A 24648-nucleotide genomic window follows, 5' to 3' on the forward strand; every position below is an offset into this window, starting at 1 on the left:
TATTTTTTTGTTTTTGTTTTTGTTTTTTGGTTTTGGTTTTTGGGTCACACCCGGCGATGCACAGGGGTTACTCCTGGCTCTTCACTCAGGAATTACCCCTGGCGATGCTCAGGGGATCATGTGGGATGCTGGGATTAGAACCCGGGTCGGCCGCGTGCAAGGCAAACGCCCTACCGGCTGTGCTATCGCTCCAGCCCCTACATTCATATTTTAAAAGGGTGCGTTTTGGGGTAGGAGCGATAGTACAGCGGGATACACACAGATAGTACACACAGATAGTACTGTGTGTTTGCCTTACACACAGCCAACCTGGGTTTGATTCCCAGCATCCCATATGGTACCCTGAGCACCGCCAGGAGTAATTCCTGAGTACAGAGCCAGGAGGAACCCCTGTGCGTCGCCAGGGGTGACCCAAAAAGCAAAAAAAAATTAAAATTAAAAAATAAAAGGGTGAATTTTACAGCTTTTTCATTCTATCTTAAAAAATTGTGGGTGGTGGTTGGGAAAATTCGAAATAATGGTGGTGGGTAAGGTGTAATGGTGGTGGGATTGGTACTGGGATATTAAATGTAATAAATTATTGTGAACAACCTTATAAAAATAAAATAAAAAATTTTTTTAATTGGGGGAAGGGGGACTGGAGCGATAGCACAGTGGGTAAGGTGTTTGCCTTGCATGCGGCTGACCCAGGTTTGGCTCCCAGCATTCCATATGGTCCCCTGAGCACCGCCAGGAGTAATTCCTGAGTGTATGAGCCAGGAGTAATCCCTTTTTTTTAAAAAAAATGTTTTTAGGGAGCCAGAGCCATAGTACAGTGGGCAGGGCACCTGCCTTGCACATGACTGACCTAGGTCCAATCCCTGGCACCCCATACAGTCCCCTGAACACTAACAAAAGTGATCCCTAAGTACAGAGAGCCAGCAGTAAGCCCTGAGCACTGCCATATGTGACTCTAAAGCAAAATAAACAAAAAATTGTTCGCTCTTAAATTTTGCTTTTGGCCTCCCAAGTCCTGTTTCTCATGCTCCAGGGTCCCCGGGCCATCCCAGCAGTGCCCAGAGGCCTCCAACACTGGGCCTGGCAATGCTCCAGGGACGGTGGGTGCTACGGAACCAACTGGGATTCGCTGCGTGCAAGACAGGCATATACTATCGCCCCCAGCCCCAAAACGTAGCTTAGAAGTTAAAAGCGTTTTTTTTTTTCTTTTTTTTTCACCCCCGGCAATCCAGCAATGCACAGGGGTTACTCCTGTCTCTATACTCAGGAATCACTCCTGGCGGTTCTCAAGGAACCATATAGGATGCTGGGAATCAAACCTGTGTCAGCCTCTTGCAAGGCAAATGCCTTACCTGTTGTGCTATGGCTCAAGCTCCAGAAGTTAAAAGCATTAGAGAAGAAAAAAAGGGGGAGTGGGGGAAAGAGGCCACTAAAAGAGGCTTAAAAGAATCCTAGAAGAGATAACTAAACACAATGAGGTTTATTTCTTTTCCAGACTTTATTTAAACACCATGGTTTACAAAGTTGTTCATGATGATTTGTTACGGGCATTCAATGTTCCAACACCCAATCCCTCCACTGTCAGCTCCCTCCATCCTGCCTCCATTTCCCCAACCACCCTCAAGCCTGTCCCGGAGCAGGCCCACAATAATTTATCTTATATTGCTTGTTACCACTAAATGGCCAATAGAATGATCAAAGAATACTTCAGTAAAAGAAAATTTGTGAAAAATGGGGACATTAAGTCCTTGTCTGAGGGTTTACTAAGCTGCTATTGCTAGTTGAGCCTTCTGTTAAATACTGTTAAATGTGTTTGAATCTTGATTCTACACAACCCTATGAGATGTATATATATATATATATATATATATATATATATATATATATATATATATATTGCTTTTCGGGTCACACCCAGCGATGCACAGGGCTTACTCCTGGCTCTACACTCAGGAATTACTCCTGGAGGTGCTGGGGGACCATATGGGATGCTGGGAATCGAACCCGGGTCGGCCACATGCAAGGCAAACGCCCTACCTACTGTGCTATCACTCCACCCTGAGATAGATATTTTTAGACATTTTTAGACAATCAAGAATTGTTCATCTTCTTAGCAATCATGCTGGCGTTGTTGTCAGGTATATTGATGTCTTTACATTTGAGATAATGCTAAAATATTTAGGGGTGAAATGACGACATCTAGGGTTTTCCTTAAAATACTTTGACACAAAAAGAAAGGTAGCACAAGTATGCAAAGTAAATTTGTTGGTTGACAGATCTAGCCTGGAAGATAGATGCACTGGAACTTGTTGAGGGCTATCTTTGCATCTCTTTGGAAATCTTCACAATGCAAAGTCTAATAGGGGCCAGAGTCATAGTACAGTGGATAAAGCACTTGCTTCACATGCAGTTGATCTGGGTTTGATCCTTGATGTCCCATATGGTCCCCAGAGCCCACCAGAAGTGATCCTTGAGTGATAGAGGCAGAAGTAAGCCCTGAGCATCATCAGGTGTGGCCCAACCCTCCTTAGCGCCCCCCTTCAAAATAGTCAAGAAAAAAGAACCTCATGAGATAGGTTCCAGAGAGGTAGTAGAGCAAGTAGGGTACTTTCCTGGCATGCTACTGACCCAGGTCCAATTCCCAGCACCAGATACAACCCCCCCCACCCTCCAAGCCCTACAGGAATAATCCCTGAGTGCACAAAAATCAGATCAAAATGGATTAAAGACCTCAATATCAGACCACAATCCATAAGGTACATCGAAGACAAGGTCGGCAAAACCCTTCACGATATTGAAGCTAAAGGTATCTTCAAAGATGACACGGAACTAAGCAATCAAGTAGAAACAGAGATAAACAAATGGGACTATATTAAACTAAAAAGCTTCTGCACAGCAAAAGACACAGTGACCAGAATTCAAAGACAATCTACAGAATGGGAAAGGATATTCACCCCCTTGCATGCGGCCGACCCGGGTTCGATCCCCGGCATCCCATATGGTCCCCCAAGCACTGCCAAGAGCAATTCCTGAGTGCAAAGCCAGGAGTAACCCCTAGCATTGCTGGGTGTGACCCAAAAAGCAAAAAAAAAAAAAAAAAAAAAAAAGGATATTCACCCAATACCCATCTGATAAAGGGTTGATATCAATGGTATATAAAGCACTGGTTGAACTTTACAAGAAGAAAACATCCAACCCCATCAGAAAACGGGCCAAAGAAATGTACAGAAACTTTTCCAAGGAAGAGATACAAATGGCCAAAAGGCACATGAAAAAATGCTCTGCATCAGTAATCATCAGGGAGATGCAAATCAAAACAACCATGAGATACCACCTCACACCACAGAGAATGGCACACATTCAAAAGAACAAAAGCAATCACCGTTGGAAAGGATGTGGAGAGAAGGGGACCCTTCTCCACTGCTGGTGGGAATGCCAACTGGTCCAGCCCCTTTGGAAAACAATATGGACGATTCTCAAAAAATTAGAAATTGAGCTTCCACTTGATCCAGCAATACAACTTCTGGGAATATATCCTGGAGAAACAAAAAAGTATAGTCGAAATGATATCTGCACTTATATGTTCATCGCAACACTGTTTACAATAGCCAGAATCTGGAAAAAACCCGAGTGCCCGAGAACAGATGACTGGTTAAAGAAACTTTGGTACATCTATACAATGGAATACTATGCAGCTGTTAGAAAAGACGAAGTCATGAACTTTGCATATAAGTGGATCAACATGGAAAGTATCATGCTAAGTGAAATGAGCCAGAAAGAGAGGGACAGACATAGAAAGATTGCACTCATCTGTGGAATATAGAACAATAGAGTAGGAGACTAATACCCAAGAATAGTAGTATATAATACCAGGATGTTGACTCCATAGCTTGGAAGCTGGCCTCACATGCTGGGGGAAAGTCATCCCAGATAGAGAGGGGAACACCAAGTAATATGTGATTGGAGATCCTGCGCGAGAAGGGAGATGCATGCTGAAAGTAGACTAGAGACTGAACAGATGACCACTTAATACCCTTATTTGGAACCACAACACCCAAAAGGAAAGATAGATATCAAATTGGAATGCCCCGCTAAGGAGGCAGGGTGGAGTGGGGGGATGGGACTGGGGGGGTGGGAGGGATATTGGGTCCATGGGTGGTGGAAAATGGACACTGGTGGAGGGATGGGCTCTTAAACATTGCATGAGGGAAAAACAAGCACGAAAATGTGTGAATCTGTAACTATACCCTCACTGACTCACTAATTAAAAAATAAATTAAAAATAAATTTAAAATTTTTTTTTAAAAATTAAAGCACCTGCCTTGGAGGTGTGAGGTCTTGAGTTCGACCCTCAGTCCCCCTGCATGCTCTCAGTGGGTGCCCACTGCTGTGCCCTCTGTGGCCCAGCTCATTAACATACCGCACCAGCACAGGCACAGAGCAGTTGGGTGTGTGGGGTCCCCATGGCTGCAGCGTGTGACTCCAGTGAGCACAGGGACAGGAGCACGAGCACTATAAGCAAGCATGTACCCAAGTGCCAGAACTAAAAGTGTGTGATCCCGGCTGCACGCATGCAGACAGCATGAGTAAAGTGTGTTACACCCAGGGAGCACTGCGCCCAGATGTGCAAGCACCACCAGCCAGCACTCGTGCAAGCTCAGGTCATCCAGTCACCACTGCAGCATCAAAGGGAAAGGACGGGTATAGAAGATGAAACAGAGCACCCCCATCCTTTCAGCTCTGGCCTCAAAAAATCTGGTGCAGGGGGCTAGGAGGATAGTACAGCGGGTAGGGCACTTGCCTCATGTGCCCAACCTGGGTTCAATCCCTGGCAACCCATATGGCCACCCGAGCACCAACAGAAGTAATTTCTGAGTGCAGAACCAAGAGTAACCCATGAGCATCGCTGGATGTGACCCTCCATCCAAGAAAGAAAGAAAGAAAGGAAGGAAGGAAGGAAGGAAGGAAGGAAGGAAGGAAGGAAGGAAGGAAGGAAGGAAGGAAGGAAGGAAGGAAGGAAGGAAGGAAGGAAGGGAGGGAGATAAAGAGAAAGAAAGAGAGAAAGAGAGAAAGAAAGAAAGAAAGAAAGAAAGAAAGAAAGAAAGAAAGAAAGAAAGAAAGAAAGAAAGAAAGAAAGAAAGAAAGAAAGAAAGAAAGAAAGAAAGAAAGAAAGAAAGAAAGAAAGAAAGAAAAAGAGAGAAAGAAAAAGAGAGAAAGAAAGAAAAGTCTGGCTCAGCCTGATCTCGAGTCACATCTGGTCTCTGGGACCTTGTTCCATGGAGTAATGGGCATTCAACAGCAAGTGGATTGGAAAATAGAAATAGGTTTATAAATATAAATGTGATCAGATGTGTTAAAAATGCTGCTTTAAATCACCAGGTGTGTCATTCCCCTAGATGAGCTACCTCTGCTCTAAAATAAAGAATATAAATGTTCTTCTGATCTGTCTTTAGAAATGGATTAATGTTTCTATAATAGCCTTAATAGGTAGCTATCTAAGCAAAAATGTCTCTTTCATCTGCTGTTTAATGAGATTTCCTATATCCTGTTATTTCTGCAGCAATAATTGCTCTGCAGAACCTTTCGCCTCAGGCTTTTGGCCTGTTCTCTTTGCCCTGGTGGCTTTCTTTGCCTGACTTGAACCCCAGAGACCCCTGCTACCACCCCCCACACACACACACCGTCTTCCACAATTTAACCCACCAAGTTCTGAGAAATGGCATATCACACCTCAGTGCAACAGAACAGCCATAAATTTTCAACCACTTCTATGGCTGATTGTCATTTTTCTTGAGGGTAAAAGGAAAAGTGGCAAACCACTGAAGATGAGGAAAATGTAATGATGATATGGAAGCAGTGGGGTTTTGCGTTTGTATTTGCCTGGTTGGGTGCTTAGGGGCTACTCACAGCTTGGTGCTCAGGGTCACTCAGGGGACCATGAAGTGCCAGGGTTTGAATTTGAGCACCCTGCATGTGAAACATACACTCCAGGCCTTTGAGCTAGCTCCCTCTAACTCTGGAAGCATCTGGCTTTAATTTTTTTTAATTTTTAAAGTTTTGTGGGGATCACACCCAGTGGTACTCAGTAGCTATTCCTGACTCCGTGCTCAGGGAATCATATCTGGTGCCAGGGATCTAACTGGGGTCAGCCCTGTGTAAGGCCAGTGCCCAAACCCCTCTACTCTTTCTGGCCCCTTCTTTCACCAGCTTTAGCTTGTTTGCTTTTGGGGCTAGAGAGATGACATAGCAGATAAGGCGCTTGTCTCACATAAAACTGACCAATTCAATCCCTGGCACAGCATATGGTCCTCCAAGCACCCAAAGAGTGATCCCAAGACACAGAATCAGGAAGAAGTTCCGAACACTGCCAGGAATGGTCCAAGATCAACTTGTTAACCTTTATAAGTGCAATCAAGCAGAAGACAATGACATAGCAAAATCATTTTTCAAAATCCTTTGTAAATTCATTTTTTTTCTTTTTGGGTCACACCCGGCAATGCACAAGGGTTAGTCCTGGCTCTGCACTCAGGAATTACTCCTAGTGGTGCTCAGGAGACCATATGGGATGCTGGGATTTGAACCCAAGTTGGCCGTGCGCAAGGCAAACGCCCTGCCTGCTGTGCTCCAGCCCCTCAAATTTTAGATTCTTCAAAGCAAAACAGACCCTTTACTACTTATGAGATCATTTCTCCTTTTCTCCCCATTTCCTCAGACCAGGCTGTCACACCACACCAACAGAAAATACAAAGACACTTTTCTCTGTATCTGTGATGGAAATCTTAGCAGCTGACAGTCACCATTCCAGGCTGTCAAGTAGAGGCAGTAAAACATCTTTCCCACCGCCCTTTGTGCCGGGGATTGACCCCAGGGCTTCACACATACCAAATATGTGCTTCATCCCGTATGTGTGTATGGCCTACAAGACATACCTGTTCAAAAAAAGATAAAAGAGGGGCTGGAGAGATGGTACAGGGGGCAGGACACTTGCTTTACACTTAGCCTACCTGTGCTTGATCCCCAGCACCCAGTATGGTCCACAGAGCACTGTGGGGAGTGATCCCTGGGCGCAGAGCCAGGAGTAAGCCCTGAGCCCAGCCTGTTGTGACACACGCACATGAAAAGGTAAAAAATACATGGTCACCCCCACTCAAGACCATTTACCAACTTTCCATTATACATATAGACTGATGATGTGTACACTATATCGACAGATGCTTGAGATTATATAAGATTCCTGTGGTTTCATAAGAGGCATTTTCTCATTTCTTTTCACTCCTCCCCACCTGTTCATCTTCTGTCTGTCTTCCAGGTAACGGGTTTAAGACTGGGTTGTGATGGGAATAGAGATGGCTCTGAGGGCTGGGGTGAATAATTTGCATGTGAGAGCCCTGGCCCCATCTCAGAGACCTGAGCACAGTAGGATGTGGCCTGAAAACTCCCCCTTCCCTGCAAAAAAAAAAAAAATTCTGCCGGTAGCTACTAAGGGGAAGTGTTGAATATTAATTTGAAGTGTTTGAGGCTTCCCAGTGAATTGCCCCTTTTCCTCCTCCCAGAGCGGCTTCCTGGCTTACCGTGCTCTTGCTAGCATCCCTAATTTACCCAGAGTTCATCTTTAACCTTTCCTTTGTGTTTTACCTTTCATTGTCACAGTTCCCCAGGTCAGTCTTGGTTACTTATAAGCCAAAATTTTCTGATAGTTCTGGATTTTATGTTTGTAGTGAATTACTTCCTTTTCTATTTTCCCTGTAGCCTTTTTATATTTTACTATAGAGCAATGTTCTTTGGTTAAACACAGAAAGACCATTAACGCTATGCTCCTAATATTTGGGACCTGACTGACTCTGAACTAGATGTACTCCTGGGCACCTGTCACTTGACGCAGGCTTTGGTTGCTGTAGCTCCTAACACCCCAAAAGGGAGGTCCCACCGTGGGACTGGGATGGACCCGGGAAGAGTGATGAAGCTACTCTGGCATCGAAAGGGGACAGTCTAGAAAGCATAACTGCATGGGTTTTTTTTCTTTTTCAAATTTTTTTTATTGTTGAGACACTTGATTTAGATTATTGGTTTTTTAATTTTTTTTTATTGTATCACCATGAGATACAGTTACAAAGCTTTCATGTTTGAGTTTCAGTCATACAATGATCGAACTCCCATCCCTCCACCAGTGTACATGTTCCACCACCAATGTCCCCAGTATACCCCCCATCCCACCCCTCCCCCTGCCTCTATGGCAGACAAATTCCTCTTACTCTCTCTCTAATAAATGCATGGACTTGATGCAGGCTGTTATGACTTAAGAGACAGGACCCCCATGGGGAAGGACAAGCTGAACTGGCCTGAGGAGACTCAGTCTGGGATTTATGGTAAAAGCCTTGCTTGCTCTCAGAACCCAGAGAACTAAGTGTTGGGATCTTTGGCTCTTACTGTGTTTATCCAAACAATTGCAAGTATTGATAAGTAAATTTAATTGTTTAATGTATACAACTAGAAGGAAAGACAAAAACAATGTAGATGTCCCTGGGAGATAGTGTCTCCTTGAGTTAATCTTCCCAAGAAAATTCACTTCACTTGTAACCATTTGTCATCCCATTATTCATTGATTTGCTTGAGTGGGCTCTGGTAACATCTCCATTCGTCTCTGTCACGTGCTAGTGTAGCCCAAAGGCGTCTGCTCTCTCCACGAACATGAAGAGCACCAAACCGTTTGTTCACGGTCTTAACGAAGAAGTCCAACCATCTTGTAGGTGGGGGACCAGATGTTCTTTTGACATCCCGTGGAACCCAGTCAGTAATGGCTCTAGTCCAGCAGTCGTCTCTAAATCACATTACGTGTCTGGCCCATCTGATTTTCGACACCTTGGCAAACGAGACAGCGTCCCTGATCTTTGATCATCGGTGGAGGTTGGAACTCCGGATTCCTTCTCTCTCTGAGTGAAACGTGATATTCTAAGCATAGCTCTTTCAATTCCTCTTTGGGTAACCCAAATAGCGTTCTCGTGCTGTTTTTTTAGGTCTCTGAGGCATATGTTAGTGCAGGAAGAACGGTAGAGTTGAAAAGATGTGCCTGGAGTCAGAGATTCTTCATCCTCTTAACCACCTGTACTCTGAAATTACTCCTGGCAGGGCTTGGGTGACCATACGAGATGCTAGGGATTGAATCCGGGTCACCTGAATGCCAAGGCAAGTGCCTGCCCACTGTACTATCTCTCCAGCCTTAATGTAAATGTAACTACTTTTAATTGGTAAATTCATTGAACAAATATAAATTAAAAGTAAATAAAATATGGGACCAGCGACATGACTCAAAGGTCTAGAGTACATGCTTTGAATGTTGGAGCCCTGACTGATCCTAGGCATCACCTGAACCCCTGAGCACCACCAGGAGTGTGTCCCCCACCTTAGTCCCCTCCACCCATCCCCACACCCCCCCCACCCCTGGTGTCTACATTAAATCTGGAGTGCTCCAAGCACTGCTGAATGTGACACCACAAAAACAAACAAAATATCAAATAGAATTAAAACACCTATCCCTCCCCTAAGCCCCTTCCAGAGAGGGCTAGGAGCCACCATACTGTCGGGCCTAGAACATATAAACAGCCCAGGCCCACAGCACCTGGAGCGTATGGCCCCAGCTATGACAGCAAGACATCTCTCCCATAGTACACAGTACAAGTAGTCTGGTAGGAGCACAGCAAAATTGATAAGAAAGTTGTATGAACAAGGAGGTTGGCTCCATGGCTTGGAAGCTGGCCTCACCTGCTGGGGGAAAGGCAGCCCGGAGAGAGAAGGGAACACCAAGTAAAATGTGGTTGGGGACCCCGTGTGAGAAGAGAGAAGCGTGCTGAAAGTAGACTAGAGACTGAACGCGATGGCCACTCAATACCCCTATCGCAAACCACAACACCCGAAAGGAGAGAGAACAAAATGGAATACCCTGCCACAGAGGCGGGGAGGGGGTGGGGGATGGGATTGGAGGGTGGGAGGGATACTGGGTCCATTGGTGGTGGAGAATGGACACTGGTGGAGGGCAAGGTTCTCAAACATTGTATGAGGGAAACACAAGCATGAAGATGGGTAAATTTGCAACTGTACCCTCACGGTGACTCACTTATTAAAAAAATAAAGAAAAATAAAAACAAAGTTGTATGGAAGCCCACCTCATGCTGTGGGTGAAAAGGATAACACAAAAAGTTCAAACAGCTCCAACTGGTTCAGCGAATCCTCAGACAATGATTTTAGTAACAACACTGTGACAAAACAATGATCACAAGTTGACTTTTACTGATCTATTTTCTGATAATTCCATTTGTTGTAACAAGCAATATGAATAAATTTGTGCTCTGCTAAGGGGGCAGGCTTGGGGGTAGAGGGAAACTGGAGACATTGTGGAAGGAGGGAAAGGTTACATGAAGTGGTACTGGTGTTGGAACACAATGCCTGAAACAACTGTGTTTTTGAACAACTTTGTATATCAAGGTGTTTAAATTATTTGTTTATTTATTTATTTTGCTTTTTGGGTTACACCCGATGATGCACAGGGGTTACTCCTGGCTCTGCACTCACGAATTACTACTAGCGGTGCTCAGGGGAGTATATGGGATGCTGGGATTCGAACCGGGGTCGGCCGCATGCAAGGCAAATGCCCGACCTGCTGTGCTATCGCTCCATCCGTAGGGGTTTAATTTTTTTTTTTAATTTAATGAAAAATACCATGGGGCTGGAGTAATAGCACAGTGGGTAGGGCATTTGCCTTGCATGCGGCCGACCCCGGTTTGAATCCCAGCATTCCATATGGTCCCCTGAGCACCGCCAGGAGTAATTCCTGAGTGCATGAGCCGGGTGTGACCCAAAAAGAAAAAATAAAAAAGAAAGAAAAACACCAGTTCCTCCGGCATACCAGTCACCATGTGGCTTCTGGGGAACATTTCATGCAGGGAGAATTTGCTTATTCAGGCTAAGAGACAGACTGATGGATGGGAGGCTAGAGAGAAAGACTAAAAAACTAAAGAAAGTGAGAGAAGAGAGAAGCCAAACTATGAATCACTTCGGGAACTGAAGAGGTTGCAGAGATGAAGTCCAGAACCCAGAAGGAGGGATGACCCGTGCTCTGGGAAAGTGCTCCTGCTGCGTGTAGCGGGAGTTGGGGAAACAGGGTGACCTACACCTCTCCTGTGCCTGGCCGCCTGGATGAGTCTAAACAATTAACACAGACTGTTAAGCTCAGTCAGCATACACAGCAACACAGAAGGCTCAGCTAGCGCTAGCCAGCTCTGTAGGTCCACAGACAATGACTTTAGTAATGTCAGTGTGAGACATAACAATGATCACAAGCTGACTCTTATCGATCTCATCTAAGAGCTGACAATTCCATTTGCCTTTGTGTTGTGAGAACAATATGAAATAAGTTCGTGCTTGCAAGAGGGCTGGCTGGGATAGTGGGTAGGAAACGGGCTGCTCAGGCAGCACATGCGCCTAATTAATATTTTTTAAGGTCCTTCCAATATAAACCACTTGTATTTAAAAAGAAAAAAGGGAAGAGGAGGAGGAAGAGTATGAAGAGGAGGAGGAGGAGGAGGAGGAGGAGGAGGAAGAGGAGAAAGAGGAGGAGGAAGAAGAAGAAGAAGAAGAAGAAGAAGAAGAAGAAGAAGAAGAAGAAGAAGAAGAAGAAGAAGAAGAAGAAGAAGAAGAAGAAGAAGAAGAAGAAGAAGAAAGAAAGGAAGGAAGAAAGGAAGGAAGGAAGAAAGAAAGAAAAGCATAAAGAATCCAATTCTCGGGGTTGGAGTGATAGCACAGCGGGTAGGGCGTTTGCCTGCACGTGGCCGACCCGGGTTTGAATCCCAGCATCCCATATGGTCCCCTGAGCACCGCCAGGAGTAACTCCTGAGTGCAGAGCCAGGAGTAACCCCTGTGCATCGCCAGGTGTGACCCAAAAAACAAACAAACAAACAAACAAACAAAAAAATCCAATTCTCTTTAAAAACTGAAATATACTGGGGCTAAAGAAATAGTATAATATGTAATGGTAGGGTACTTGCCTTGCACGCAGCTGATTTGGGTTCAATACCCAGCATTGTATAAGGTCCCTGGAGCACTACCAGGAGGGATTCCTGTGTGCAGAGCCAGGTGTAAAGCTTGAGCATCATTGGGTATGGCCCCAAACACAAATAATAATTAAAATTAAAACTGAAATATGGGGCTGGAAATATACTACAGTGGGTGGGGAATTTGCCTTGCACGTGGCCAACCCAGGTTCAATACCTGGCACCCCATATGGTTCCCAGAGCACCACCAGGAGTAATTCCTGAGTGTGGAGCCAGGAACAACCCCCTGGGCATTGCTGAATATGGCCCAAAAGGGGGAAAAAAGTAAAAAATATATATATGCATTTTTACACTCGATTCAGGTTATCCTGAGTTAAACTTGAAAGCAGTTGTACAATAGCTTTTCTCTGTTCCATCATCTCTGTGGTTTATGTTAAGCATTTTGATATTGAGAGCACATTTCTCCTATAAAGCATGGGAATGATCTTGCCATTTCAAATTAATTGCAGTTGATACCTTTATTGAATTGAGATGATTGGCCAGAGGCATGAGGTAAATTGAAGCAAATGTCTCCAGACTGGGGTAGAATGTTTCTGAATTCAAGTTAATCCCTAATCTAATTCTTTTCATATCTTTTTCGTTTTTATCACCTGATTTGGAGGGAAGACATTTTGCACAATGTCTTCCCAGTCCCCACTGGGCGCCCGTGAATTCTATATTCTTCTCTCTCCATCCCTCCCTTTCTCTTTCTCTTTGGTTTTGGGGCCACCTCTGGCTGTACTCGGGATTCACTCCTGCAGGGGGTTGGGAGACCACATCTACACTCATCTCCTTACTAAGACTCACTTTTCCTCAGATTCTTCCCATGTAGCTCATCCACATTCACTGACAGAGGAAAGGTAATACCTCTGATACACCCTAAAACAACCGATTTAAGACCAGGGACATGTTTGGAAAACGGAGACAAAGTGAAGGACAGGCAAACTGGTGTTCCCTGTTAACCCGCATGCCTGGGTCCTATGAATATCTGCAAGGCAAAGGCTGGATGCCAGGACTTATTGATAGATTCAATTCCATTTTTTTCTTCTCACAAAATCACCTTAGTCACATGCTAAATAAACCACTCCCCACATCACTTTATCCTCTGTGACCTCAGGACTTTAAAAATCCACACGAAATGCAAACCCTACCAGAACCTCCTATGTGTTCGTGGCCCCTCACACATACACCCGCTGTAATGCAGGTCATTAAATTCCTGTATCATGAGGTTCCGTGGATACAATAATGCATCATTTGAAAAGCCCTCCGATCGCAAAGGGCTCTACTGCAAGCGTTTACAAAACGCCTACTTTGATCTGGCAATCAAACATGGACCATCTGCCACCCTCCGCTGCCCGCCCAGGCCCCACACCTGGGGAAGTCAGAGTGGAGGGTGGGGGGTCTCTTGGGGTTCAGACTGGGGAGGGGTTCAGCACTTGCTCGCTGCTTGCCAATTCCTCAGCGTGTCGCCCTCCCCACCATAATGTGGGGACGATAAACAACGTTCTGAGGTCACAATTTCACAGATGGCAAGTCAGACCAGTACCAAAAGCTACCGTGTCAGCAAAGGCTGCGATTTCATCCCTCGGACTGGTTGGCCAGGTTTAAGCCTGTGCCCTGGGGCGAGGATGACGGGCCCCACCCCCACACGTCCCGGCTGCTTACTCCTGAACCCGCACGCAAGGAGAGTTCTCAGCTGGAGGAAGGGAAGCTGCTCCTGCCAGGGGCAGGAGGGCCCAAAGAAGGGCCCCAGGACTTTCTGGAACAAAACCTCAAACCCGAACCTCTCTTAACTGCAGGGCCACACCGAAACGCCCACTCTGAAGCCCAGACATTGGGCCAGCGAAGCTGTCGGAGCGTGCTGCTCTGTGATCGCAACTGCGAGGGCTGCTCCCAGGATGGTGCCGGAGGAAAGCGTGGTGGCCCGCCAAACACCAGCTAGCAGAAAGGCGGAGGCCGAGGGAGGCACCATCCGGACGCGCAGAGGTTGGGAGAAAGACGCCCCAGCGTGCAGGGTGGGGCTTCGCCTCCGGCCCGGGGGAAGAGCAGGACGCAGTGGGCGGGCGGAGGACGGCCGGCTCCAAGGGCCCGGCCCGGCGCGGCAACCTCGCCACTGATTGGCTTCCCATACGTTCTGGCCCCGCCCCCGCGCCTATTGGGCCGGACCGGCGCAGCAACCTCGCCGCTGATTGGCTTTCCGTAAGTTCTGGTTCCGCCCTCTCTATACACTCATTGGACCGCCTCTAGTCCCACCCCTAGCTTGCCCCGCCCCGCCGACCGCATGTCAGCGCAGCGCTCAGGGCACCGGCCTTTCAGTCCCGCGGCCCGCCGGGTGAGTGAGGTCGCTTGTTGCGGGCCCGAGTGGTGGAGGGTGGAGGGTGGGGGGGGTCCTGGGATGGCCCCGCATCCCCTCGAGCTTTGCCCGCCCGGAGCTGCGCTGCTCCCGGCGGCCAGAACGGAGGGGTAGAGCAGCTCTCGGCGGCCCGGGGGGCGGGCGAGCGTGCCCGTCCCGGTGCCGGCGAGGCACAGGCCCCGCGGCCCAGGCGCCCCGCGCGGGCAGGCCCGGCCCGCGCGCTCACGGCCGCTCTGCTTCTCTCCCCCCTGCAGGGCGCGGGCGGCCCGCGGGCTCTCGGCGGCGGCCAGCGGACGGCCCGGAGCGGAGGGCAGGTGAGTGACCGCGCCCCGGCCCCGGGGCTGCAGCAGCACGCGGCCGCGTCGCCCTTTCCAGTGCCCTCTCAAGGCTGACTCGGTGCTTGCAGAGGCCAACACAGAAGGGTAGAGGACAGGCTCCATAAAACCCAGCGAGGGGACGGACCGACTCCTCCCTGGATCCTGTCTGGAGCCACAGCCCACCCGGAGGAAGTTCCCGGTCGCGGTCAGCTTCCGGGGAGGGGAGGCTGGGAGTTAGATAAGAATAAGAGAGTGACTCGTTTCAACTTGGCTCTAACCTCAGGGATCTTTAATTTGAGATACCGTAGTGTATGTACAAGACTGTCAGTGGAAAGGTTTTCATGCATGAAATGTTCAGGCACCATACTCCTCCAGGGCCTGGTCTTTGTCCCCTCACTCCCAGCTTCCTGCTAAAGATCATTTCTCCATTTCTGTTGCCTTTGGGCATTTGTATGCCTCTACATTGCCCAGGTAAGTTATTTTGTCCCACGTGACCGACATCAGTGTCTGTCCCTCAGCCTGGTGCTTTCCAGTTCCATCTACTTAGCAAATTGCAGAATTTCATTAAAGCAAAGTATTTCATTGTGTACCATGGTTTATTTGGTAAGGGTGATGGGTGATTTTTTTTTTTTCTTTTTGGGTCATACCCGGCAGTGCTCGGGGGTTACTCCTGGCTCTGCACTCAGGAATTAATTCCTGGCAGTGCTTAGAGGACCATATGGGATGCTGAGAACTGAACCCGGGTGGGCCGCATGCAAGGCAAATGCTTTACCCACTGTGCTATGGCTCCAGGATCTGCACTTGGGTCACTCCTTGGAGGCTCACAAGCACGTCGCCCACTGTACTACCTCTCTGGCCCCTTGTGTCCTCTCTCTTTTAGGGATTTATGGGGGGGGGGTTTGTACTGGTTTTTAACAACCTCTTGTTAAACTGATTTCCAACCATCTTATTTTTAAATGGAAAGTGGGAAGAAATCCAGAAAGTAGGAACATTGCACAGGCTTTTTTTAAACTGTTGTCCATCTACTTAAAACTATACCTTTGAAAACTATTGCGCACAACCATTGAAGCTGGGATGCCCAGTGCTGGTGTGGTTGTTTTGTTTGAGGACCACATCCTGCAGTGTTTGGGATCACTCGTGCATTCAAATGTCATTTCTGATGGGCTCAGGAAACCATACATGGTTCCAAGGGTTGAGCCCAGGTCAGCCGCATGCAAGGCAAGTGGCCAACCTCATCTGCTATCATCTGGGCCCCAGAATGCACTAGTGTTTGCGTCAGCTACGCAGTGTGGGGCATTACGCCACGAATAAAAATTCTAAGGTGTGGATTGTCTCTGTTAAACAAGTTTAGACAATGGTAGCTGTGATCAAAGGAAGTGTCCGGCTAGGGTAAGACCCATAACTTGGAAGTTGTATATTAAATGTACTTGCCGATTACTTGTAAGGCGTGTAACCACCGCTGCGTGAGCACTCTACCTTGAGATCTGTGCTTATGACAAAGGTGAGAATCAACTTGTAGGCCAGAGCTTGCATTATATGAGGAGCCAGGCGGGCCCTACTACTACAGCAGGCACTGCCATCTGTCTCGTTCTTTGCAGCCAGCCACGAGATGACCCCAACGTGATCTTGCATAAGTCATCACGGAGAACACCCCATGAAGTCTCCTTACACCAAAGGTGCATTCGATCATTGAAGACGTCTCGCGGTATGAGACAGCGAAGCTATATCAGGATTCATAATTGGGGGGGGGGGCAGAGGGCGATGAGAACATGGAAAAGTGAGTACAGGTACCAGGGGGTCAACTCACGAAGCACACTGCTAATGACTGAGTAAGGAGAGAGAATCACAGAAATAACTAACCCCCTGAATGAGCACTAGAGCTCCTTGTAGCCATGGCCCAGCAGGTTCAGCCTGGACATTTTCCCCTCCCGCAGTAATCTTGAAGTGCCTAAGCAAATGCTTGCGTGAGGAGGCCAGGAGAGAAGGGTCCCACCATCGAGGGATAGAGGGATGATGGAGTCACCCATGTAGTGCATGTGTGCGGAGCATCGTACAAGCTTTGCCCGGTGAAAATGATTAAAAACGCCTTTATGGAATCATTCACTCCCCTAGGCTTGAATGCAACAGGCCGTCCACAGTGCCCTGCTTACCTGCAAACAGCTTTTTTGGGGTGGAGCGGTGGCAGAGGCTACTGGTTCGACAAGTGGCTCAACCTGCCACACCACATCCAACTAGGACATCTGGTTACAAAGCTTACCACAGCAGAAACCCTAAAGCTATCCTGGCAAACGGGCTAGCAGGAAATTGAGAGGAATTTCCTCCTTTCCATACTGGAGATACAGTGAATACTCTAGAGCTTATATCAAAGGTTACCAAAACATAGGGTCTGAAAATTCTGGAGCCTGGTTATTAGCTTTCCCCTCCTGTGTAAGATCTGGATCCTGTCCTGGGTAAATCAAGCTTAGGATAAGGTTACAAAAGCTGCCAGTGTGCAACCAAGCAAGACATAATGGGGGTCTCAGACATTTATTTAGCAGAGCAGGGCCAGAGAGATAGTGCAGCGGCTAAGGCACTTAACCCTGCACACAGCCAACCTGGGTTCAATCCACAGCACCCCATAGGCTAAGTGTGCGGGCTGACTGCATGTCCAACACGCAGCCCCCAACTCAGCTGTGCATCTCTTACTTACCCTTTGTCCTACCATGAAGCTAATACACTGAGTACCATTAAAACTTACTCTCATAGGAATTGGAATGTTGACCCTTTTGATATATTGCAGCACCAAGATGCTGTTGAGGATTTGGAGCTGGTGTCACTACCCCTCAACCCGACAGGACCACTCCAGGTACCAGCACCTGTTAATGAAAAATGTGCCAGATGCGGCAAGTGCTGCTAATTCATTTTTTTAAAGCAAGGGGTGAGATGTGGGAGATGACCCACTAATAGGGGTCCCAAGATCTGGGTGGTTGCTGGAAAAACAAGTTTAGACAGCTTGAGAGGTTGTAGCTATAAACCAAGCAGGAAGGACATAACCTACTAGGACGTAACAGGGTGTTCTCAGAACAAAGTTCTTCAATTTGTATAATCGAATTGAAACTCAGAAGGTAGAATTTTGGTGGAAAGGGGGCATCCGAGAGCACATTACATCTACCACCTACAACTGCCTCCATTTTTCATTTGACTAATAAAGGTACTTAATGTCTTAAAGTCTCTGTGTTTGTGTATGGTGCGGGAAGTGGGGTCACAAAGAATCAAACCAAATTTTATATTTGGAAATAAACCTCAGACATTCTTGGACAATTATAAACAGCAGGTTGAATCATTTGAGAGGAGTGATTTAAGTTGCCACAGAGCTAGAATCTTAACTAGGACATCCTTATACACTGGCTTTGAAATTAGGATAGATTTCCCACCATGTTTTTTGTGGCTAAAATTTTTTTTTTTTTTTTTTTTTTTTTTTTTTGTGGGGTTAAGGCCCAAGTCAATAGCTGCATGAAAAGACCCTTAGAAACTTTATACTGTCTCTGGCCCCTTTGAATTTGATCGAAGATCCAACCTAGGGCTTAGAAAATGCAAAGCCATTGCACTACTGCTGAGCTACATCCTACCTAGAGAGAATACTGTTGCTCCAAACTAGAGCACAAAAGGTGTATGCATCTCTGCTAATCTTTTGATTCTTGCTACCTGAAAGAATTTGGTCTAAATTGAACAAGTATTGGGCTTTAGTGATGGTGCAGCAGCCCGGGGTGCTTGTCTAGCACGTGGCTGACCTGACCCCCTAACGTCCCATATAGTCGCCAGAGCACCACTGGGAGTGATTCCTGAGTGCAGAGCCAGGAGTAACCCCTGAACATCGCTGGATCTGTGTGCCCCACCCTCAAAAAACCTAACTCTTTGTGCGTGCTAGTAGAGTACTGTGCAACTGCAAGATGCACGCTGTACAAGGAACGGCAATTGGGAGTGGTTCAAGCCCTGGTTAGCCCTTACCTGCTAAGCAATTTCTCTGGTCCCCCCACATTTTCCATTCAAAATGTTTAGTTGGAGCAAATCATTCCACACCGATGGCGTGGGTGCGGGTGCCGACTTGGGCATCTGGTCTGCAGCCTGTCAAGACGAGGGAGCGCGGGTCACCTACGTCTAAGGGAACGGAGAGCGACTTTTGGGGGGAAAGCAGATGCATGCCCGCGAGACACGGCTTCGGAGCCGTCCGGAGCCGACTGGTGGAGGAGGAAGTTGGTGCTAGACTACCAAAAAGCCGGGCTACTGCCTGCATTCTCGCGAGAGTGCCGCGTAGTCCGCGAGAGCCCTGCGGCCCGCCAATTACTGCTAAGCAGGGCGCCCTGGGAGTCGCCAATTGGTCAAATACGAGAAAGCCTGCAAACTATTGGTTCTCTTTAAGACTCAGCCCCGCCCTCGAACTCCTCGGCTCTGCCGGGAGGGAGAGACCGGGCAGGGCGCCCACGTGTTTGCCCTGAGTCTTGGGTTCTGGCGCCAAGACTTCCCGGGGCACTTAACCACCGTTTCAAACCCAGATTCCGACCCAGTCTTATGAAAGCCGCGACTTTATAGGTCATAGAAAAGGGGCGCGGGGACGTGAGAAGCGGCTGAACTCCCCGCTTCTCACTCTGGTCATGAAGTTTGTAGGAGACAGCTCAGGCCAGGAAGGATACTTGACTTAACTGAGCTAATTGTCTAACAGTACCACTTGGTGGGAAGCAGCCTTGGCCATGAAGGATTTATGACCGAGTTACTGAATTGAAGGAATTAACTGGTGTTTACACACACGGAGCTGGAAGGACAGGAGTTGACGCACCTGTGTCTTGAATCCTGTGTCTAACTGATAAGATGCTTTCTTGATGTATGGAAATGCCTTGCTTTCTTGATGTATGGGAATTGGGAATGATATATGGTTCCTGTAGTTCATTATGATATATTTTAAGTTACTTCTGTTTTTTTCTATATGCTTTTGTTCATAATGATATATTTTAGGTTACTTGTTTTTTCCTATATGCTTTTGTTCATTATGAAATGTTTGAAGTTATTTTTGCTTTTGGAATTGTTTATCATTGTGCCTACTCCTGAGGCCCGTGTGCCCAGGATGGTTATACAAACCCTTTGTGTAAGCCCTCGGGGTCGAGCTCTGACGAGCTTCGGCAGGACAGCTTGGCCCCAGCTAGCTGGAATAATAAAGTCTCGGTGTGTGTTTTGCAGTCCCGCTGGACTCTTTGTCTCTCTGAATACTGAGGGGTGGTCTCGGTCCTAACAACCTGTGCCTAGAAGAAGGCATGGCCCTTAGCACATTAAAATATTTATCTGGGGCTGGAGAGATAGCACAGCGGGTAGGGCGTTTACCTTGCACGCGGCCAACCCGGGTTCAAATCCCAGCATCCCATATGGTCCCCTGAGCACGGCCAGGGGTAATTCCTGAGTGCAGAGCCAGGAGTAACCCCTGTGCATCGCCAGGTGTGACCCAAAAAGCCAAAAAATAAATAAATTAATAAATAAAAATAGAATATTTATCACAGAGCAATCTAATCGCAATACCTTATTTCCATCTTTTTTTTTTTTATCAGTTGTACCTGTGAGTTACAAACTCAGAGTGTCTTTACACCAGGACTTATAAGACGCATGGCTTTTTTTTAAATATTGCATTTTTTAACCCCAGCTATCACATCATATCACAAGCCTTTCCTCAAGAGTTAGGACACGGGCTGGAGCAATAGCACAGGGGGTAGGGTGTTTGCCTTGCACACGGCCCACCCGGGTTCAATTCCCAGCATCCCATATGGTCCCCTGAGCACTGCCAGGAGTAATTCCTGAGTGTAGAGCCAGGAGCAACCCCTGTGCATCGCTGGGTGTGCCCCAAAAAGAAAAAAAAATTAGGACACAGTATCAAGTGCTTTTTAAAAAAAGAAAAACGTAGGATGCAATTACATAGTTTGGAGGTGTTCAAGGCTCGTTACTGGCTCTATGCTCAGGGATCACTCCTGGTAGTGCCCGGGAACCATATGGGGTACCAAGAATCAAATCTGGGGTCTACCGCATGCAAAGCAAGTGCCTTTTTTCCCCCCTATAAATCTAAATCACTGTGTCTTAGTTCATTTAATCAACAAAGCAGCCCCAATTAAGGTGCTATTGGAGCTGGAGAGATAGCTCAAAAGGACTGGAACTCAGGTTTTGCAAGCTGGACACCTGGATCCTACTGCCCACTGCTCCCATGAGGCACCACCAGGAGGGGACTGGAACAACAAATGGAAACTTAGCCCCTGAGACCCCCCGGATATGATCGGAAAGGGGGGGAATGTATTGTTATCATTCTCCCTTTTCAAGTTAGGAAATAGGCACAGTAAGATTTAGTGGCCTCACCATATTCTATTTGATCTGTCCAGTTCTTCCCCAGCACCCTTATTTGAATTCTCACCTTCATAATTTGTTTTTTCACCTTCATAATTCTTGCCTGGATTCATTCTGCAAGCTGCCATCAGCTCTTTGCTGATGTGAAGCCATGGATTTATCTTTAATGCAAATCTGATTATGGATCTCCCATCCTTCTCAGGTCCCTCAAATGTCAAATCTTTCTGCAGAAAGTTACTGTGCTTAGTTTGTGGCAGAGACTGCTTTTGACTGAAATGTTATACACATACAAAAGCAACAAATGTGCAGCCTGCTGAAATTTCACAAGTAACATAACATACTAGTAACTAGCTCAAGAAACAGAATGAAATCATTTCCATCCAGTCTCCTCTCCCCTCCACTCTGGGCTGTCAGCTGTCATTAGAATCCTAAGTACTTAATGGTATCCTATATATTCTAGTATCCTGTATAGAATGCAGTATCTTTTACTTACAGTATCCATATACTATACACTTGGTACAATTACAGCACATACTTTTTCTTATTTTATTTTTGCTTTTGGGTCATACTCAGTGGTGCTCAAGATTTTTTTTTTCTTTTTGAAAAAAATTTTTAATGAACATCCATGAAATAGACCATGACAAAGCTATTCATAATTGGGTTTCAGTCATACAGTGATTCAACACCCATTCCTCCACCAGTGTACATTTCCCACCAACAATGTCCCCCATTTCTCTCCCACCATCCCCCAATACCACCAATCCCCCACAAGTACCTCAATAGCAAGTACTTTTCTTCTTTCTCTCTTCTGTGAATTACGGTTTGAAATACAGGTACTAAGAGTCGTTGTGTTTGTTCAGGGAGTTCAGTACTTTTATTGGGAGGGAAAGGCTGGAGTAGCTTTTTTTTTCTGGGGGGGGGGTCACACCTGGCGATGCACAGGGGTTACTCCTGGCTCTGCACTCAGGAATTTCTCCTGGCAGTGCTCAGGGGACCATATGAGATGCTGGGATTTGAACCCGGGTCGGCCGCGTGCAAGGCAAACGCCCTACCCCGCTATGCTATCACTCCAGCCCCTGGAGTAGCTTTTTAAACAGGGTGGGAGCTTTGGGGGTGTGGATGTGACTGCCAAGGCTTCTGGAAGTACAGGAAGATGGGGGTAGGTATCCCATCCCTATGCCAAGAAAGCCTAGAGATTTCAGTCACAAAACCCACATACCCAAATTTTCAGCAGATTACATCTCAGTGAGGTCCGTCCCAAGACAGTGGAGTCAAGCCAGGGATATGGCAGTGATTTTGGATTGTGGAAGCAAGCAGTTGCTGGCAGCTCTGCTTAGGTGGGCACCAGGTTGACCTGCCCCACTCCAATTTACCTCAATCTGTTCAGCCAAGCACACATCCAAAATTAACTGCTGCTTTTGATTTCTTTTGAGATTTATTTATGGGTTTCTAAAGCAAGGCCAATAGGGGCTGGAGCCATAGCACAGCGGGTAGGGCGTTTGCCTTGCATGAGGCTGAGTCGGGTTCGATTCCCAGCATCCCATATGGTCCCCTGATCACTGCCAGGGATAATTCCTGAGTGCAGAGCCAGGAGTAACCCCTGTGCATTGCTGGGTGTGACCCAAAAAGCAAAAAAATTAATAAATAAATAAAGCAAGGCCAATAAATGAGCTTGTACTACTGAGCCAGACGTGGTTTGTGGGTGTCGGTCCAGTTTCCGAAGAAATTAAATGGCCAAAAGCTAGGTGGTTGTCAATATTTAATTCCTGGCTCCGTGCTCAGGGATCACTCCTGGTGGGCTCAAGGGACCATATGGGATGGTGGGGATCAAACCTGGGTCAGCTTGTGCAATTCAAGTGCCTACCCAGTATACTATCATTCTGACCCCTGCACATACTCTTCTGTATTATGATTTCTTCAACTTATGATTATGTTTACTGGCTTGTGTCCCTTCATTGACTATAGTTTGTTATTGCTTACAATTTGTTCATGAGAATATTATATTCCATTGTGTCAATTATACCACAGGTGGGTTTGGAGAGATAATACAGTTGATAAATCTCTTGCCGTGGCAGGCAGCCTACCTGGTTCAATCTCTTCGCACTGCACACAGTCCCTGAGCAACACCAAGTGATCCCTAAAAGCAAAACCAGGACATCTTTGTCACCAGGTGTGCCCCCAAAACAAGCAAGCAAAACAATTATATATGCATATGCATATTTGTGTATATTGGACTGGAACAATAGCACAGCGAGTAAGGCGTTTGCCTGGCACGTGGCTGACCCGAGTTCGATTCTTCCGTCCCTCTCAGAGAACCCGGCAAGCTACCGAGAGTATCCCGCCTGCACGGCAGAGCCTGGCAAGCTCCCCATGGCGTATTCGATATGTCAAAAACAGTAACAACAAGTCTCACAATGAAGACATTACCAGTGCCCACTCAAGCAAATTGATGAACAATGGGATGACAGTGCTACAGCGCTATCAGTCACTGAAATGTGTGTGTGTGTGTGTGTGTGTGTGTGTGTGTGTGTGTGTTGCCAGAGATAAAATCTAAGACCTCATGCATGCAAGGCAAGTGCTCTACCACTGGGGTCAGAGAGACAGTACAGCAACCTCCCTGCGTTTCCTTGTGTGCAGTGGACCCGGGTTCAGTCTTCAGCATCACAGATGCTACCCTGAATCCCTGCAGGAGTAATTTCCTGAGCTCAGATCCAAGAGTAACCCCTGAGCAGTGGTGGGTGTGACCCAATCCCTCCCCCCACCGAAAAAGAAATTAGTATGTGTATCTTTTGATTAACGTCATAAATGATAAGCACATTTCTATTGTATGTATATTTCACATGGAATTAGGGGAGCATAGGTTGTGTCATGTTCAAAGTTAGTGGATTTTTCTTTTTCAGGGGAGGGGCCATAAGCAGTGCCATGGATTCAAACCAGGGTTGGTCAGCTGCAGGCAAAGCAGATATAATCCAGCATCCCTACCCCCCACCCATGGTGGATATTTAAAAGTTAATAGCAATTTACCCTCCTATTAATAACACAACAGTTTCATTCTACTTTCTCATCCCCATTTGGTGTTTTCCAATTTGACCATTTAAGTGGGTAATACTTGGGTGTCATGTGATTCTAATTGACATCTCGCTGATAATTAATGAAATTGAGTACCTTTTTCATGTGTTTATTGATCATATAGAAAAAAGTTTCTAAGGGGCTAGAGCGATAGCACCGAGGGTAGGGCGTTTGCCTTGCACGCAGCTGACCCAGATTTGATCCCCAGCATCCCATATGGTCCTCTGAGCACTTCCATGAGTAACTCCTGAGTGCAAAGCCAGGAGTAACCCCTGTGCATCGCCAGGTGTGACCCAAAAAGCCAAAAAAATAAAAATAAATACTTAAGCATGTGTATCATTACCTAGATTTTAATAAATTCTTTATCGGGGTCACATCTATTGGTACAGACGGTCACTAGGCATATTACCGGGCAGTGCTGTGCTGGAGTCATACAGTGCCAGGGATCAAACCCGGGTTTTTGCAAGTGCTCACT

At 46.8% G+C, this 24648-nt stretch overlaps 1 long non-coding RNA gene and 2 other non-coding genes across 4 annotated transcripts; 2 read left to right on the top strand and 1 right to left on the bottom strand.

Annotated features, from left to right (window-relative positions):
- Positions 1 to 14347: 14347 nt before the first annotated feature.
- LOC129405137 (uncharacterized) lies at positions 14348 to 17951 on the top strand. Of its 2 annotated transcripts, XR_008630357.1 has the most exons (4): positions 14348 to 14412; positions 14688 to 14747; positions 16349 to 16455; positions 16863 to 17951. It is a non-coding gene; the product is annotated as an uncharacterized LOC129405137 (long non-coding RNA). The 2 variants fall into 2 exon arrangements; XR_008630356.1 differs by having other exon boundaries at positions 16349 to 17951.
- On the top strand, positions 14808 to 14930 carry LOC129405431 (small nucleolar RNA SNORA26). Its single transcript, XR_008630576.1, has one exon. It is a non-coding gene; the product is annotated as a small nucleolar RNA SNORA26 (small nucleolar RNA).
- Positions 17952 to 20321: 2370 nt separating the features above from the next.
- Positions 20322 to 20476, bottom strand: LOC129405419 (small Cajal body-specific RNA 1). Its single transcript, XR_008630567.1, has one exon. It is a non-coding gene; the product is annotated as a small Cajal body-specific RNA 1 (non-coding RNA).
- Positions 20477 to 24648: the final 4172 nt, after the last annotated feature.

Source organism: Sorex araneus, chromosome 5 (genome assembly GCF_027595985.1).
Source record: "Sorex araneus isolate mSorAra2 chromosome 5, mSorAra2.pri, whole genome shotgun sequence".
In the NCBI taxonomy this organism is placed as follows: domain Eukaryota; kingdom Metazoa; phylum Chordata; class Mammalia; order Eulipotyphla; family Soricidae; genus Sorex; species Sorex araneus.